Source organism: Pseudophryne corroboree, assembly GCF_028390025.1.
Source record: "Pseudophryne corroboree isolate aPseCor3 chromosome 3 unlocalized genomic scaffold, aPseCor3.hap2 SUPER_3_unloc_1, whole genome shotgun sequence".
Classification (NCBI taxonomy): Eukaryota; Metazoa; Chordata; class Amphibia; order Anura; family Myobatrachidae; genus Pseudophryne; species Pseudophryne corroboree.
This window is the reverse complement of record NW_026967493.1, coordinates 1,136,740-1,152,036: the sequence shown is the minus strand read 5'-3', so window position 1 is coordinate 1,152,036 and position 15,297 is coordinate 1,136,740. Positions and strand designations below refer to the sequence as shown.

Below are 15,297 nucleotides of genomic sequence, written 5' to 3'. Positions count from 1 at the left end.
GACAATCCGCACTTGGGATGGGCGCCCAGCATCCACTACGGACTACGAGAAATAGAATTATCGGTAAGTAAATTCTTATTTTCTCTGATGTCCTAGTGGATGCTGGGGACTCCGTAAGGACCATGGGGATTATACCAAAGCTCCCAAACGGGCGGGAGAGTGCGGATGACTCTGCAGCACCAAATGAGAGAACACCAGGTCCTCCTCAGCCAGGGTATCAAATTTGTAGAATTTTACAAACGTATTTGCTCCTGACCAAGTAGCTGCTCGGCAAAGTTGTAAAGCCGAGACCCCTCGGGCAGCCGCCCAAGATGAGCCCACCTTCCTTGTGGAGTGGGCATTTACAGATTTTTGGCTGTGGCAGGCCTGCCACAGAATGTGCAAGCTGAATTGTACTACAAATCCAACGAGCAATAGTCTGCTTAGAAGCAGGAGCACCCAGCTTGTTGGGTGCATACAGGATAAACAGCGAGTCAGATTTTCTGACTCCAGCCGTCCTGGAAACATATATTTTCAGGGCCCTGACAACGTCTAGCAACTTGGAGTCCTCCAAGTCCCTAGTAGCCGCAGGCACCACAATAGGTTGGTTCAGGTGAAACGCTGAAACCACCTTAGGGAGAAACTGAGGACGAGTCCTCAATTCCGCCCTATCCGAATGAAAATCAGATAAGGGCTTTTACAGGATAAAGCCGCCAATTCTGACACGCGCCTGGCCCAGGCCAGGGCCAACAGCATGACCACTTTCCATGTGAGATATTTTAACTCCACAGATTTAAGTGGTTCAAACCAATGTGACTTTTGGAACCCAAAAACTACATTGAGATCCCAAGGTGCCACTGGAGGCACAAAAGGAGGCTGTATATACAGTGCCCCTTTTACAAACGTCTGAACTTCAGGGACTGAAGCTAGTTCTTTTTGGAAGAAAATTGACAGGGCCAAAATTTGAACCTTAATGGACCCCAATTTCAGGCCCATAGACACTCCTGTTTGCAGGAAATGTAGGAATCGACCCAGTTGAAATTCCTCCGTCGGGCCTTACTGGCCTCGCACCACGCAACATATTTTCGCCAAATGCGGTGATAATGTTTTGCGGTTACATCCTTCCTGGCTTTGATCAGGATAGGGATGACTTCATCCGGAATGCCTTTTTCCTTCAGGATCCGGCGTTCAACCGCCATGCCGTCAAACGCAGCCGCGGTAAGTCTTGGAACAGACAGGGTCCTTGCTGGAGCAGGTCCCTTCTTAGAGGTAGAGGCCACGGATCCTCCGTGAGCATCTCTTGAAGTTCCGGTTACCAAGTCCTTCTTGGCCAATCCGGAGCCACGAATATAGTGCTTACTCCTCTCCATCTTATAATTCTCAGTACCTTGGGTATGAGAGGCAGAGGATGGAACACATACACTGACCGGTACACCCGCGGTGTTACCAGAGCGTCTACAGCTATTGCCTGAGGGTCCCTTGACCTGGCGCAATACCTGTCGAGTTTTTCCCAACGGTTTATAATCATGTGGAAGACTTCTGGGTGAAGTCCCCACTCTCCCGGGTGGAGGTCGTGTCTGCTGAGGAAGTCTGCTTCCCAGTTGTCCACTCCCGGAATGAATACTGCTGACAGTGCTATCACATGATTTTCCGCCCAGCGAAGAATCCTTGCAGCTTCTGCCATTGCCCTCCTGCTTCTTGTGCCACCCTGTCTGTTTACGTGGGTGACTGCCGTGATGTTGTCCGACTGGATCAACACCGGCTGACCTTGAAGCAGAGGTCTTGCTAAGCTTAGAGCATTGTAAATGGCCCTTAGCTTCAGGATATTTATGTGAAGTGATGTCTCCAGGCTTGACCATAAGCCCTAGAAATTCCTTCCCTGTGTGACTGCTCCCCAGCCTCGCAGGCTGGCATCCGTGGTCACCAGGACCCAGTCCTGAATGCCGAATCTGCGGCCCTCTAGAAGATGAGCACTCTGCAACCACCACAGGAGGGACACCCTTGTCCTTGGTGACAGGGTTACCCGCTGATGCATCTGAAGATGCGACCCGGACCATTTGTCCAGCAGGTCCCACTGGAAAGTTCTTGCGTGGAATCTGCCGAATGGGATTGCTTCGTAGGAAGCCACCATTTTTCCCAGAACCCTTGTGCATTGATGCACTGAGACTTGGCTCGGTTTTAGGAGGTTCCTGACTAGCTCGGATAACTCCCTGGCTTTCTCCTCCGGGAGAAACACCTTTTTCTGGACTGTGTCCAGGATCATCCCTAGGAACAGAAGACGAGTCGTCGGAACCAGCTGCGATTTTGGAATATTGAGAATCCAACCGTGCTGCCGCAACACTACCTGAGATAGTGCTACACCGACCTCCAACTGTTCTCTGGATCTTACCCTTATCAGGAGATCGTCCAAGTAAGGGATAACTACAACTCCCTTCCTTCGAAGGAATATCATCATTTCGGCCATTACCTTGGTAAAGACCCGGGGTGCCGTGGACCATCCAAACGGCAGCGTCTGAAACTGATAGTGACAGTTCTGTACCACAAACCTGAGGTACCCTTGGTGAGAAGGGTAAATTGGGACATGAAGGTAAGCATCCTTGATGTCCAGAGACACCATGTAGTCCACTTCTTCCAGGTTCGCAATCACTGCTCTGAGTGACTCCATCTTGAATTTGAACTTCTGTATGTAAGTGTTCAAAGATTTTAGATTTAAAATCGGTCTCACCGAGCCGTCCGGCTTCGGTACCACAACAGTGTGGAATAATACCCCTTTCCCTGTTGCAGGAGGGGTACCTTGATTATCACCTGAAGGATCCAGGGGTCTACTTGCGAGTGAGCCCACTGCGCGCTGAAATTCTTGAGACGGGCCCCCACCGTGCCTGAGTCCGATTGTAAAGCCCCAGCGTCATGCTGAGGGCTTGGCAGAGGCGGGAGAGGGCTTCTGTTCCTGGGAACTGGCTGATTTCTGCAGCCTTTTTCCTCTTCCTCTGTCACGGGGCAGAAATGAGGAACCTTTTGCCCGCTTGCCCTTATGGAAACGAAAGGACTGCGCCTGATAATACGGCGTCTTCTTATGTTGAGAGGCGACCTGGCGTAAAAACGTGGATTTCCCAGCTGTTGCCGTGGCCACCAGGTCTGAAAGACCGACCCCAAATAACTCCTCCCCTTTATAAGGCAATATTTCCATATGCCGTTTGGAATCCGCATCACCTGACCACTGTCGTGTCGATAACTCTCTTCTGGCAGAAATGGACAACGCACTTACTCTTGATGCCAGTCGGCAAATATTCCGCTGTGCATCACGCATATATAGAAATTTTCAACAGTACATCCACTCAGGTGTCGACCCCCTAGGTGGTGACATCACTGTTACAGACACTCTGCTCCGCCTCCACATCATTTTCCTCCTCATACATGTCGACACAAACGTACCGACACACAGCACACACACAGGGAATGCTCTGATAGAGGACAGGACCCCACTAGCCCTTTGGGGAGACAGAGGGAGAGTTTGCCAGCACACACCAGAACGCTATATATATACAGGGATAACCTTATATAAGTGTTTTTCCCCTTATAGCTGCTGTATTGTTAATACTGCGCCTAATTAGTGCCCCCCTCTCTTTTTTAACCCTTTCTGTAGTGTAGTGACTGCAGGGGAGAGCCAGGGAGCTTCCCTCCAACGGAGCTGTGAGGGAAAATGGCGCCAATGTGCTGAGGAGATAGGCTCCGCCCCTTTTTCGCGGACTTTTCTCCTGCTTTTTTATGGATTCTGGCAGGGGTTAAAATTCATCCATATAGCCCTGGGGGCTATATGTGATGTATTTTCGCCAGCCAAGGTGTTTTTATTGCTGCTCAGGGCGCCCCCCCCCTAGCGCCCTGCACCCTCAGTGACCGAAGTGTGAAGTGTGCTGAGGAGCAATGGCGCACAGCTGCAGTGCTGTGCGCTACCTTGGTGAAGACAGGATGTCTTCTGCCGCCGATTTTCCGGACCTCTTCTTGCTTCTGGCTCTGTAAGGGGGCCGGCGGCGCGGCTCTGGGACCGGACTCCATGGCTGGGCCTGTGTTCGATCCCTCTGGAGCTAATGGTGTCCAGTAGCCTAAGAAGCCCAATCCACTCTGCACGCAGGTGAGTTCGCTTCTTCTCCCCTTAGTCCCTCGATGCAGTGAGCCTGTTGCCAGCAGGTCTCACTGAAAATAAAAAACCTAAAACTAAACTTTTCACTAAGCAGCTCAGGAGAGCCACCTAGTGTGCACCCTTCTCGTTCGGGCACAAAAATCTAACTGAGGCTTGGAGGAGGGTCATAGGGGGAGGAGCCAGTGCACACCAGGTAGTCCTAAAGCTTTACTTTTGTGCCCAGTCTCCTGCGGAGCCGCTATTCCCCATGGTCCTTACGGAGTCCCCAGCATCCACTAGGACGTCAGAGAAAAACTATTAACACTTCTATTTTTGAAAGCATTCTTACTTTGCAGCATTTTTTCCACACCTTCCAAAAAAGTTTGCACAGTATTGTATATCTATAGTAATACAGTGACGTGACTGGGGAGGTGAGGGGATCTGGGATTGTCACAGTGATCTCACTTATATCTATAGTAATAACACAGGGACATGACTGGGGAGGTGAGGGGGCAGTCAGCTGACATGCAGGGGGCAACAAGAGACAGGCTGCAGCAGATGAGGGGTGGCAGTCAGGAGACAGAGGCAGCAGGCGAGGGGACAGGCAGGGGGCAGCAGGCGAGGGGACAGGCATGAGACAAGCAGGGGGCGGCAGATGAGGGGGCAGTCAGGAGACAGGCATGGGGCAGCAGGTGAGAGGGGCAGTCAGGAGACAGTAAGGGGCAGTCAGGTAGCAGCAGGTGAGAGGGGCAGTCAGGAGACAGACAGGGGCCAGCAGGTGAGGGGGTAGTTAGGAGACAGGCAGATGGCAGCAGGTGAGGGGGCAGTCAGGAGACAGGCAGGGGCCAGCAGGTGAGGGGGGCAGTTAGGAGACAGGCAGGTGGCAGCAGGTGAGGGGGGCAGTCAGGAGACAGGCAGGGGGGCAGTCAGAAGACAGGCAGAGGGAAGCAGGGCAGGGGGCAGTCAGGAGACAGGCAGGTGGGGGGGGTGGCGGCAGTCAGGAGACAGGCAGGGGGCAGTCAGATGACAGGCAGGGGGCAATCAGATGACAGGCAGGGGGCAGTCAGATGACAGGCAGGGGGCAGTCAGATGACAGGCAGGGGGCAGTCAGATGACAGGCAGGGGGCAGTCAGATGACAGGCAGGGGGCAGTCAGATGACAGGCAGGGGGCAGTCAGACATGCAGGGGGCAGTCAGACAGGCAGGGGGGAGACAGGCAGGGGGCAGGGTGGAGACAGGCAGGGGGGAGACAGGCAGGGGGCAGTCAGATGACAGGCGGGGGGCAGTCAGGAGACAGGCGGGGGGCAGCAGGTGAGGGGGCAGTCAGGAGACAGGCAGGGGGCAGCCAGGAGACAGGCAGGGGGCAGTCAGGAGACAGGCAGGGGGCAGTCAGGAGACAGGCAGGGGGCAGTCAGGAGACAGGCAGGGGGGCAGTCAGGAGACAGGCAGGGGGGCAGTCAGGAGACAGGCAGGGGGGCAGTCAGGAGACAGGCAGGGGGGCAGTCAGGAGACAGGCAGGGGGGCAGTCAGGAGACAGGCAGGGGGGCAGTCAGGAGAAGCAGGTGAGGGGGCAGTCAGGAGACAGGCAGGGGAAGCAGGTGAGGGGGGCAGTCTGGAGACAGGCAGGGGCAACAGGTGAGGGGGCAGTCAGGAGAGAGACGTGGGGCAGTCAGGTAAGAGGCAGGTGGCAGCAGGTGAGGGGGGCAGTCTGGAGACAGGCAGGGGAAGCAGGTGAGGGGTGCAGTCAGGAGAGAGACGTGGGGCAGTCAGGTAAGAGGCAGGTGGCAGCAGGTGAGGGGGGGCAGTCAGAAGACAGGCAGGGGGAAGCAGGTGAGGGGGGCAGTCAGCAGACAGGCAGAGGGAAGCAGGTCAGGGGAGCAGTCAGCAGACAGGCAGAGGGAAGCAGGTCAGGGGAGCAGTCAGGAGACAGGCAGAGGGAAGCAGGTCAGGGGGGCGGTCAGGAGACAGGCAGGGGACAGTCAGGAGACAGGCAGGGGACAGTCAGGAGACAGGCAGGGGACAGTCAGGAGACAGGCAGGGGACAGTCAGGAGACAGGCAGGGGACAGTCAGGAGACAGGCAGGGGACAGTCAGGAGACAGGCAGGGGACAGTCAGGAGACAGGCAGGGGACAGTCAGGAGACAGGCAGGGGACAGTCAGGAGACAGGCAGGGGACAGTCAGGAGACAGGCAGGGGACAGTCAGGAGACAGGCAGGGGACAGTCAGGAGACAGGCAGGGGACAGTCAGGAGACAGGCAGGGGACAGTCAGGAGACAGGCAGGGGACAGTCAGGAGACAGGCAGGGGACAGTCAGGAGACAGGCAGGGGACAGTCAGGAGACAGGCAGGGGACAGTCAGGAGACAGGCAGGGGACAGTCAGGAGACAGGCAGGGGACAGTCAGGAGACAGGCAGGGGACAGTCAGGAGACAGGCAGGGGACAGTCAGGAGACAGGCAGGGGACAGTCAGGAGACAGGCAGGGGACAGTCAGGAGACAGGCAGGGGACAGTCAGGAGACAGGCAGGGGACAGTCAGGAGACAGGCAGGGGACAGTCAGGAGACAGGCAGGGGACAGTCAGGAGACAGGCAGGGGACAGTCAGGAGACAGGCAGGGGACAGTCAGGAGACAGGCAGGGGACAGTCAGGAGACAGGCAGGGGACAGTCAGGAGACAGGCAGGGGACAGTCAGGGGACAGGCAGGGGACAGTCAGGGGACAGGCAGGGGACAGTCAGGGGACAGGCAGGGGACAGGCCGGGGACAGGCAGGGGACAGGCCGGGGACAGGCCGGGGACAGGCCGGGGACAGGCCGGGGACAGGCCGGGGACAGGCAGGGGACAGGCCGGGGACAGTCCGGTGACAGGCAGGGGACAGTCCGGTGACAGGCAGGGGACAGTCCGGTGACAGGCAGGGGACAGTCCGGTGACAGGCAGGGGACAGTCCGGTGACAGGCAGGGGGCAGTCCGGTGACAGGCAGGGGGCAGTCCGGTGACAGGCAGGGGGCAGTCCGGTGACAGGCAGGGGGCAGTCCGGTGACAGGCAGGGGGCAGTCCGGTGACAGGCAGGGGGCAGTCCGGTGACAGGCAGGGGGCAGTCCGGTGACAGGCAGGGGGCAGTCCGGTGACAGGCAGGGGGCAGTCCGGTGACAGGCAGGGGGCAGTCCGGTGACAGGCAGGGGGCAGTCCGGTGACAGGCAGGGGGCAGTCCGGTGACAGGCAGGGGGCAGTCCGGGGACAGGCAGGGGGCAGTCCGGGGACAGGCAGGGGGCAGTCCGGGGACAGTCCGGTGACAGGCAGGGGACAGTCCGGTGACAGGCAGGGGACAGTCCGGTGACAGGCAGGGGACAGTCCGGTGACAGGCAGGGGACAGTCCGGTGACAGGCAGGGGACAGTCCGGTGACAGGCAGGGGACAGTCCGGTGACAGGCAGGGGACAGTCCGGTGACAGGCAGGGGACAGTCCGGTGACAGGCAGGGGACAGTCCGGTGACAGGCAGGGGACAGTCCGGTGACAGGCAGGGGACAGTCCGGTGACAGGCAGGGGACAGTCCGGTGACAGGCAGGGGACAGTCCGGTGACAGGCAGGGGCAGTGGGTGTGTGGTGCTGCAGGAGAGAGGCAGTCAGGTGAAAGGCAGGGTGCAGCAGGTGAGGGGGCAGTCAGGAGACTGGCAGGGGCAGAAGGTGAGGGGGGCAGTCAGGTGACAGGCAGTGGCCAGCAGGTGCGGGACAGTCAGGAGCCATGAAGGTGGCAGCAGGTGAGGGGGGCAGTCAGGAGACAGGCAGGGGCCAGCAGGTGAGGAGGGTAGTCAGGAGACAGGAAGGGACAGGCAGGTGGCAGCAGGTGAGGGGGGCAGTCAGGACACAGGCAGGGGGGGCAGTCAGAAGACAGGCAGGGGGGGCAGTCAGGAGACAGGCAGGGGAAGCAGATGAGGGGTGCAGTCAGGTAAGAGGCAGGGGGCAGTCAGAAGACAGGCAGAGGGAAGCAGGTCAGGGGGCAGTCAGAAGACAGGCAGGGGGAAGCAGGTGAGGGGGGCAGTCAGCAGACAGGCTGATGGAAGCAGGTCAGGGGAGCAGTCAGGAGACAGGCAGAGGGAAGCAGGTCAGGGGGGCGGTCAGGAGCCAGGCAGGGGGCAGTCAGGAGCCAGGCAGGGGGGGGGAGCAGTCAGGTGAGAGGCAGGTGGTAGCAGGTGAGGGGGGCAGTTTGGAGACAGGCAGGGGCAACAGGTGAGGGGGCAGTCAGGAGAGAGACGTGGGGCAGTCAGGTAAGAGGCAGGTGGCAGCAGGTGAGGGGGGCAGTCTGGAGACAGGCAGGGGAAGCAGGTGAGGGTTGCAGTCAGGAGAGACGTGGGGCAGTCAGGTAAGAGGCAGGGGGCAGCAGGTTAGGGGGGCAGTCAGAAGACAGGCAGGGGGAAGCAGGTGATGGGGCAGTCAGCAGACAAGCTGGGGGAAGCAGGTCAGGGGAGCAGTCAGGAGACAGGCAGAGGGAAGCATGTCAGGGGAGCAATCAGGAGACAGGTAGAAGGAAGGTCAGGGGGGCAGTCAGGAGACAGGCAGGGGGCAGCAGGTGAGGGGGTTAGTCAGGAGACAGGCAGGGGCAGGTGTGTGGTGCTGCAGGAGAGAGGCAGTCAGGTGAAAGGCAGGGTGCAGCAGGTGAGGGGGGCAGTCAGGAGACAGGAAGGGACAGGCAGGTGGCAGCAGGTGAGGGGGGAAGTCAGGAGACAGGCAGGGGCCAGCAGGTGAGGGGGGTAGTCAGGAGACAGGAAGGGACAGGCAGGTGGCAGCAGGTGAGGGGGGCAGTCAGGAGACAGGCAGGGGGGCAGTCAGAAGACAGGCAGGGGAAGCAGATGAGGGGTGCAGTCAGGTAAGAGGCAGGGGGCAGTCAGAAGACAGGCAGAGGGAAGCAGGTCAGGAGACAGGCAGGTGGCAGCAGGTGAGGGGGGTAGTCAGGAGACAGGAAGGGACAGGCAGGTGGCAGCAGGTGAGGGGGGCAGTCAGGAGACAGGCGGGGGGGCAGTCAGGAGACAGGCGGGGGGGCAGTCAGGAGACAGGCGGGGGGGCAGTCAGGAGACAGGCGGGGGACAGTCAGGTGAGGGGGTTAGTCAGGAGACAGGCAGGGGCAGTAGGTGTGTGGTGCTGCAGGAGAGAGGCAGTCAGGTGAAAGGCAGGGTGCAGCAGGTGAGGGGGGTAGTCAGGAGACAGGAAGGGGCAGGCAGGTGACAGCAGGTGAGGGGGGCAGTCAGGAGACAGGCAGGGGCCAGCAGGTGAGGGGGGTAGTCAGGAGACAGGAAGGGACAGGCAGGTGGCAGCTGGTGAGGGGGGCAGTCAGAAGACAGGCAGGGGGGCAGTCAGAAGACAGGCAGGGGGGCAGTCAGAAGACAGGCAGGGGAAGCAGATGAGGGGTGCAGTCAGGTAAGAGGCAGGGGGCAGTCAGAAAACAGGCAGAGGGAAGCAGGTCAGGGGGCAGTCAGGAGACAGGCAGGTGGCAGCAGGTGGGGGGGGTGGCGGCAGTCAGGAGACTGGCAGGGGGCAGTCAGATGACAGGCGGGGGGGGCAGTCAGGAGACAGGCGGGGGGGGGGGGGCAGTCAGGAGACAGGCGGGGGGGCAGTCAGGAGACAGGCGGGGGGGCAGTCAGGAGACAGGCGGGGGGGCAGTCAGGAGACAGGCGGGGGGGCAGTCAGGAGACAGGCAGGGGACAGTCAGGTGAGGGGGTTAGTCAGGAGACAGCCAGGGGCAGGTGTGTGGTGCTGCAGGAGAGAGGCAGTCAGGTGAAAGGCAGGGTGCAGCAGGTGAGGGGGGTAGTCAGGAGACAGGAAGGGACAGGCAGGTGGCAGCAGGTGAGGAGGGCAGTCAGAAGACAGGCGAGGGGGCAGTCAGAAGACAGGCGGGGGGGCAGTCAGAAGACAGGCGGGGGGGGCAGTCAGAAGACAGGCGGGGGGGGGCAGTCAGAAGACAGGCGGGGGGGGGCAGTCAGAAGACAGGCGGGGGGGGGCAGTCAGAAGACAGGCGGGGGGGGCAGTCAGAAGACAGGCGGGGGGGGGCAGTCAGAAGACAGGCGGGGGGGGCAGTCAGAAGACAGGCGGGGGGGGCAGTCAGAAGACAGGCAGGGGGGCAGTCAGAAGACAGGCAGGGGGGCAGTCAGAAGACAGGCAGGGGGCAGTCAGAAGACAGGCAGGGGGGCAGTCAGAAGACAGGCAGGGGAAGCAGATGAGGGGTGCAGTCAGGTAAGAGGCAGAAAACAGGCAGAGGGAAGCAGGTCAGGGGGCAGTCAGGAGACAGGCAGGGGCAGCAGGTGAGGGGGCAGTCAGGAGACAGGCAGGGGAAGCAGGTGAGGGGTGCAGTCAGGAGAGAGACGTGGGGCAGTCAGGTAAGAGGCAGGTGGCAGCAGGTGAGGGGGGCAGTCAGAAGACAGGCAGGGGGAAGCAGGTGAGGGGGCAGTCAGCAGACAGGCTGAGGGAAGCAGGTCAGGGGAGCAGTCAGGAGACAGTCAGAGGGAAGCAGGTCAGGGGGGCGGTCAGGAGACAGGCAGGGGGCAATCAGGAGACAGGCAGGGGACAGTCAGGTGAGGGGGTTAGTCAGGAGACAGGCAGGGGCAGTAGGTGTGTGGTGCTGCAGGAGAGAGGCAGTCAGGTGAAAGGCAGGGTGCAGCAGGTGAGGGGGCAGTCAGGAGACTGGCAGGGGCAGCAGGTGAGGGGGCAGTCAGGTGACAGGCAGTGGCCAGCAAGTGCGGGACAGTCAGGAGCCATGAAGGTGGCAGCAGGTGAGGGGGGCAGTCAGGAGACAGGCAGGGGCCAGCAGGCGAGGGGGGTAGTCAGGAGACAGGCAGGTGGGAGCAGGTGAGGGGGGCAGTCAGGAGACAGGCAGGGGGGCAGTCAGGAGACAGGCAGGGGGGCAGTCAGGAGACAGGCAGGGGGGCGGGCAGAAGACAGGCAGGGGGGCGGGCAGAAGACAGGCAGGGGGGCAGTCAGAAGACAGGCAGGGGAAGCAGATGAGGGGTGCAGTCAGGTAAGAGGCAGGGGGCAGTCAGAAGACAGGCAGAGGGAAGCAGGTCAGGGGGCAGTCAGGAGACAGGCAGGTGGCAGCAGGTGGGGGGGTGGCGGCAGTCAGGAGACTGGCAGGGGGCAGTCAGATGACAGGCGGGGGGGCAGTCAGATGACAGGCGGGGGGGCAGTCAGATGACAGGCGGGGGGGCAGTCAGATGACAGGCGGGGGGGCAGTCAGATGACAGGCGGGGGGGCAGTCAGATGACAGGCAGGGGGGCAGTCAGATGACAGGCAGGGGGGCAGTCAGGAGACAGGCAGGGGCAGCAGGTGAGGGGGCAGTCAGGAGACAGGCAGGGGAAGCAGGTGAGGGGTGCAGTCAGGAAAGAGACGTGGGGCAGTCAGGTAAGAGGCAGGTGGCAGCAGGTGAGGGGGGCAATCAGAACACAGGCAGGGGGAAGCAGGTGAGGGGGGCAGTCAGCAGACAGGCTGAGGGAAGCAGGTCAGGGGAGCAGTCAGGAGACAGGCAGAGGGAAGCAGGTCAGGGGGGCGGTCAGGAGACAGGCAGGGGGCAGTCACGTGACAGGCAGGGGACAGTCAGGTGAGGGGGTTAGTCAGGAGACAGGCAGGGGCAGTAGGTGTGTGGTGCTGCAGGAGAGAGGCAGTCAGGTGAAAGGCAGGGTTCAGCAGGTGAGGGGGCAGTCAGGAGACTGGCAGGGGCAGCAGGTGAGGGGGCAGTCAGGTGACAGGCAGTGGCCAGCAGGTGCGGGACAGTCAGGAGCCATGAAGGTGGCAGTAGGTGAGGGGGCAGTCAGGAGACAGGCAGGCGCCAGCAGGTGAGGGGGGTAGTCAGGAGACAGGAAGGGACAGGCAGGTGGCAGCAGGTGAGGGGGGCAGTCAGAAGACAGGCAGGGGGGCAGTCAGAAGACAGGCAGGGGGCAGTCAGAAGACAGGCAGGGGAAGCAGATGAGGGGTGCAGTCAGGTAAGAGGCAGGGGGCAGTCAGAAGACAGGCAGAGGGAAGCAGGTCAGGAGACAGGCAGGTGGCAGCAGGTGGGGGGGGGTGGCGGCAGTCAAGAGACTGGCAGGGGGCAGTCAGATGAGAGGCGGGGGGGCAGTCAGATGACAGGCGGTGGGGGCAGTCAGGAGACAGGCGGGGGGGGCAGTCAGGAGACAGGCGGGGGGGGCAGTCAGGAGACAGGCGGGGGGGCAGTCAGGAGACAGGCGGGGGGGGGCAGTCAGGAGACAGGCGGGGGGGGCAGTCAGGAGACAGGCGGGGGGGGGCAGTCAGGAGACAGGCGGGGGGGGCAGTCAGGAGACAGGCGGGGGGGGGCAGTCAGGAGACAGGCGGGGGGGCAGTCAGGAGACAGGCGGGGGGGCAGTCAGGAGACAGGCGGGGGGCAGTCAGGAGACAGGCGGGGGGGCAGTCAGGAGACAGGCGGGGGGGCAGTCAGGAGACAGGCGGGGGGCAGTCAGGAGACAGGCAGGGGGCAGTCAGGAGACAGGCAGGGGGCAGTCAGGAGACAGGCAGGGGGCAGTCAGGAGACAGGCAGGGGCAGCAGGTGGGGGGGCAGTCAGGAGACAGGCAGGGGAAGCAGGTGAGGGGTGCAGTCAGGAGAGAGACGTGGGGCAGTCAGGTAAGAGGCAGGTGGCAGCAGGTGAGGGGGGCAGTCAGAAGACAGGCAGGGGGAAGCAGGTGAGGGGGGCAGTCAGCAGACAGGCTGAGGGAAGCAGGTCAGGGGAGCAGTCAGGAGACAGGCAGAGGGAAGCAGGTCAGGGGGCAGTAAGGAGACAGGCAGGTGGAAGCAGGTGGGGGGGTGGCGGCAGTCAGGAGACTGGCAGGGGGCAGTCAGATGACAGGCGGCAGTCAGGAGACAATCAGGAGACAGGCAGGGGACAGTCAGGTGAGGGGGTTAGTCAGGAGACAGGCAGGGGCAGTAGGTGTGTGGTGCTGCAGGAGAGAGGCAGTCAGGTGAAAGGCAGGGTGCAGCAGGTGAGGGGGCAGTCAGGAGACTGGCAGGGGCAGCAGGTGAGGGGGCAGTCAGGTGACAGGCAGTGGCCAGCAAGTGCGGGACAGTCAGGAGCCATGAAGGTGGCAGCAGGTGAGGGGGGCAGTCAGGAGACAGGCAGGGGCCAGCAGGTGAGGGGGGTAGTCAGGAGACAGGAAGGGACAGGCAGGTGGCAGCAGGTGAGGGGGGCAGTCAGGAGACTGGCAGGGGGCAGTCAGATGACAGGCGGGGGGCAGTCAGATGACAGGGGGGGGCAGTCAGGAGACAGGCAGGGGGGCAGTCAGGAGACAGGCAGGGGGGCAGTCAGGAGACAGGCAGGGGGGCAGTCAGGAGACAGGCAGGGGCAGCAGGTGAGGGGGCAGTCAGGAGACAGGCAGGGGAAGCAGGTGAGGGGTGCAGTCAGGAGAGAGACGTGGGGCAGTCAGGTAAGAGGCAGGTGGCAGCAGGTGAGGGGGGCAATCAGAACACAGGCAGGGGGAAGCAGGTGAGGGGGGCAGTCAGCAGACAGGCTGAGGGAAGCAGGTCAGGGGAGCAGTCAGGAGACAGGCAGAGGGAAGCAGGTCAGGGGGGCGGTCAGGAGACAGGCAGGGGACAGTCAGGTGAGGGGGTTAGTCAGGAGACAGGCAGGGGCAGTAGGTGTGTGGTGCTGCAGGAGAGAGGCAGTCAGGTGAAAGGCAGGGTTCAGCAGGTGAGGGGGCAGTCAGGAGACTTGCAGGGGCAGCAGGTGAGGGGGCAGTCAGGTGACAGGCAGTGGCCAGCAGGTGCGGGACAGTCAGGAGCCATGAAGGTGGCAGCAGGTGAGGGGGGCAGTCAGGAGACAGGCAGGGGCCAGCAGGTGAGGGGGGTAGTCAGGAGACAGGAAGGGACAGGCAGGTGGCAGCAGGTGAGGGGGGCAGTCAGGAGACAGGCAGGGGGGCAGTCAGAAGACAGGCAGGGGGGCAGTCAGAAGACAGGCAGGGGAAGCAGATGAGGGGTGCAGTCAGGTAAGAGGCAGGGGGCAGTCAGAAGACAGGCAGAGGGGAGCAGGTCAGGGGGCAGTCAGGAGACAGGCAGGTGGCAGCAGGTGGGGGGGTGGCGGCAGTCAAGAGACTGGCAGGGGGCAGTCAGATGACAGGCGGGGGGGCAGTCAGATGACAGGCGGGGGGCAGTCAGATAACAGGCGGGGGGCAGTCAGGAGACAGGCAGGGGGCAGTCAGGAGACAGGCAGGGGGCAGTCAGGAGACAGGAAGGGGCAGCAGGTGAGGGGGCAGTCAGGAGACAGGCAGGGGAAGCAGGTGAGGGGTGCAGTCAGGAGAGAGACGTGGGGCAGTCAGGTAAGAGGCAGGTGGCAGCAGGTGAGGGGGGCAGTCAGAAGACAGGCAGGGGGAAGCAGGTGAGGGGGGCAGTCAGCAGACAGGCTGAGGGAAGCAGGTCAGGGGAGCAGTCAGGAGACAGGCAGAGGGAAGCAGGTCAGGAGGCAGTAAGGAGACAGGCAGGTGGCAGCAGGTGGGGGGGTGGCGGCAGTCAGGAGACTGGCAGGGGGCAGTCAGATGACAGGCGGCAGTCAGGAGACAGTCAGGGGGCAATCAGGAGACAGGCAGGGGACAGTCAGGTGAGGGGGTTAGTCAGGAGACAGGCAGGGGCAGTAGGTGTGTGGTGCTGCAAGAGAGAGGCAGTCAGGTGAAAGGCAGGGTGCAGCAGGTGAGGGGGGTAGTCAGGAGACAGGAAGGGGCAGGCAGGTGGCAGCAGGTGAGGGCAGTCAGAAAACAGGCAGGGGCAGCAGGTGGCAGGCAGGGAAGCATTACCTCGAGGAAGAGGCGGCAGTTGCACACACACAGGACGTAGGACTGTGTACAGGAAGGGGGCGGGACAGCATATTACATTGCGCATGGGATTATGGGTAGGGACTGCCGCAATCTCTCAGCGGCTCCAAGCAACGCTATATCCCGCCTGTAGCCCACAGCATCCCGTTACTCAGCAACTCTAGCCCCGCCTTTTAATCCACCTATAGGCTGCGGCGTTCCGTCATTCCCACTCTAAGTCACGCCCACTCACGCTTCAATAGGCCGCAACGTTCCGTCACTCAGAACCCCGATCCCCAGTCCCGTCCTCTCTCCCCTCCGGTCACTGCCTCTACATCATTATCTGCAGCTCACAGAGACTAAAACAACATGGCGCCTGCCGTGTGTCTCTATTCTGTCATTCAGCAGCCCCAGCTCTGTGGCCTACCATACTACAGCCAC

At 61.5% G+C, this 15,297-nt stretch overlaps 1 protein-coding gene across 1 annotated transcript in view; it reads right to left on the bottom strand.

Moving 5' to 3' along the window:
- The window catches only part of LOC134983134 (zinc finger protein 271-like), a 260,373-nt gene extending 245,437 nt beyond the window's left edge, over positions 1-14,936 (bottom strand). The window contains exon 1 of the mRNA XM_063948866.1: positions 14,860-14,936. The gene's annotated coding sequence lies outside the window, so the exon portion shown is untranslated. The remainder of the gene's footprint in view (positions 1-14,859) is intronic.
- Between the last annotated feature and the right edge of the window lie 361 nt (positions 14,937-15,297).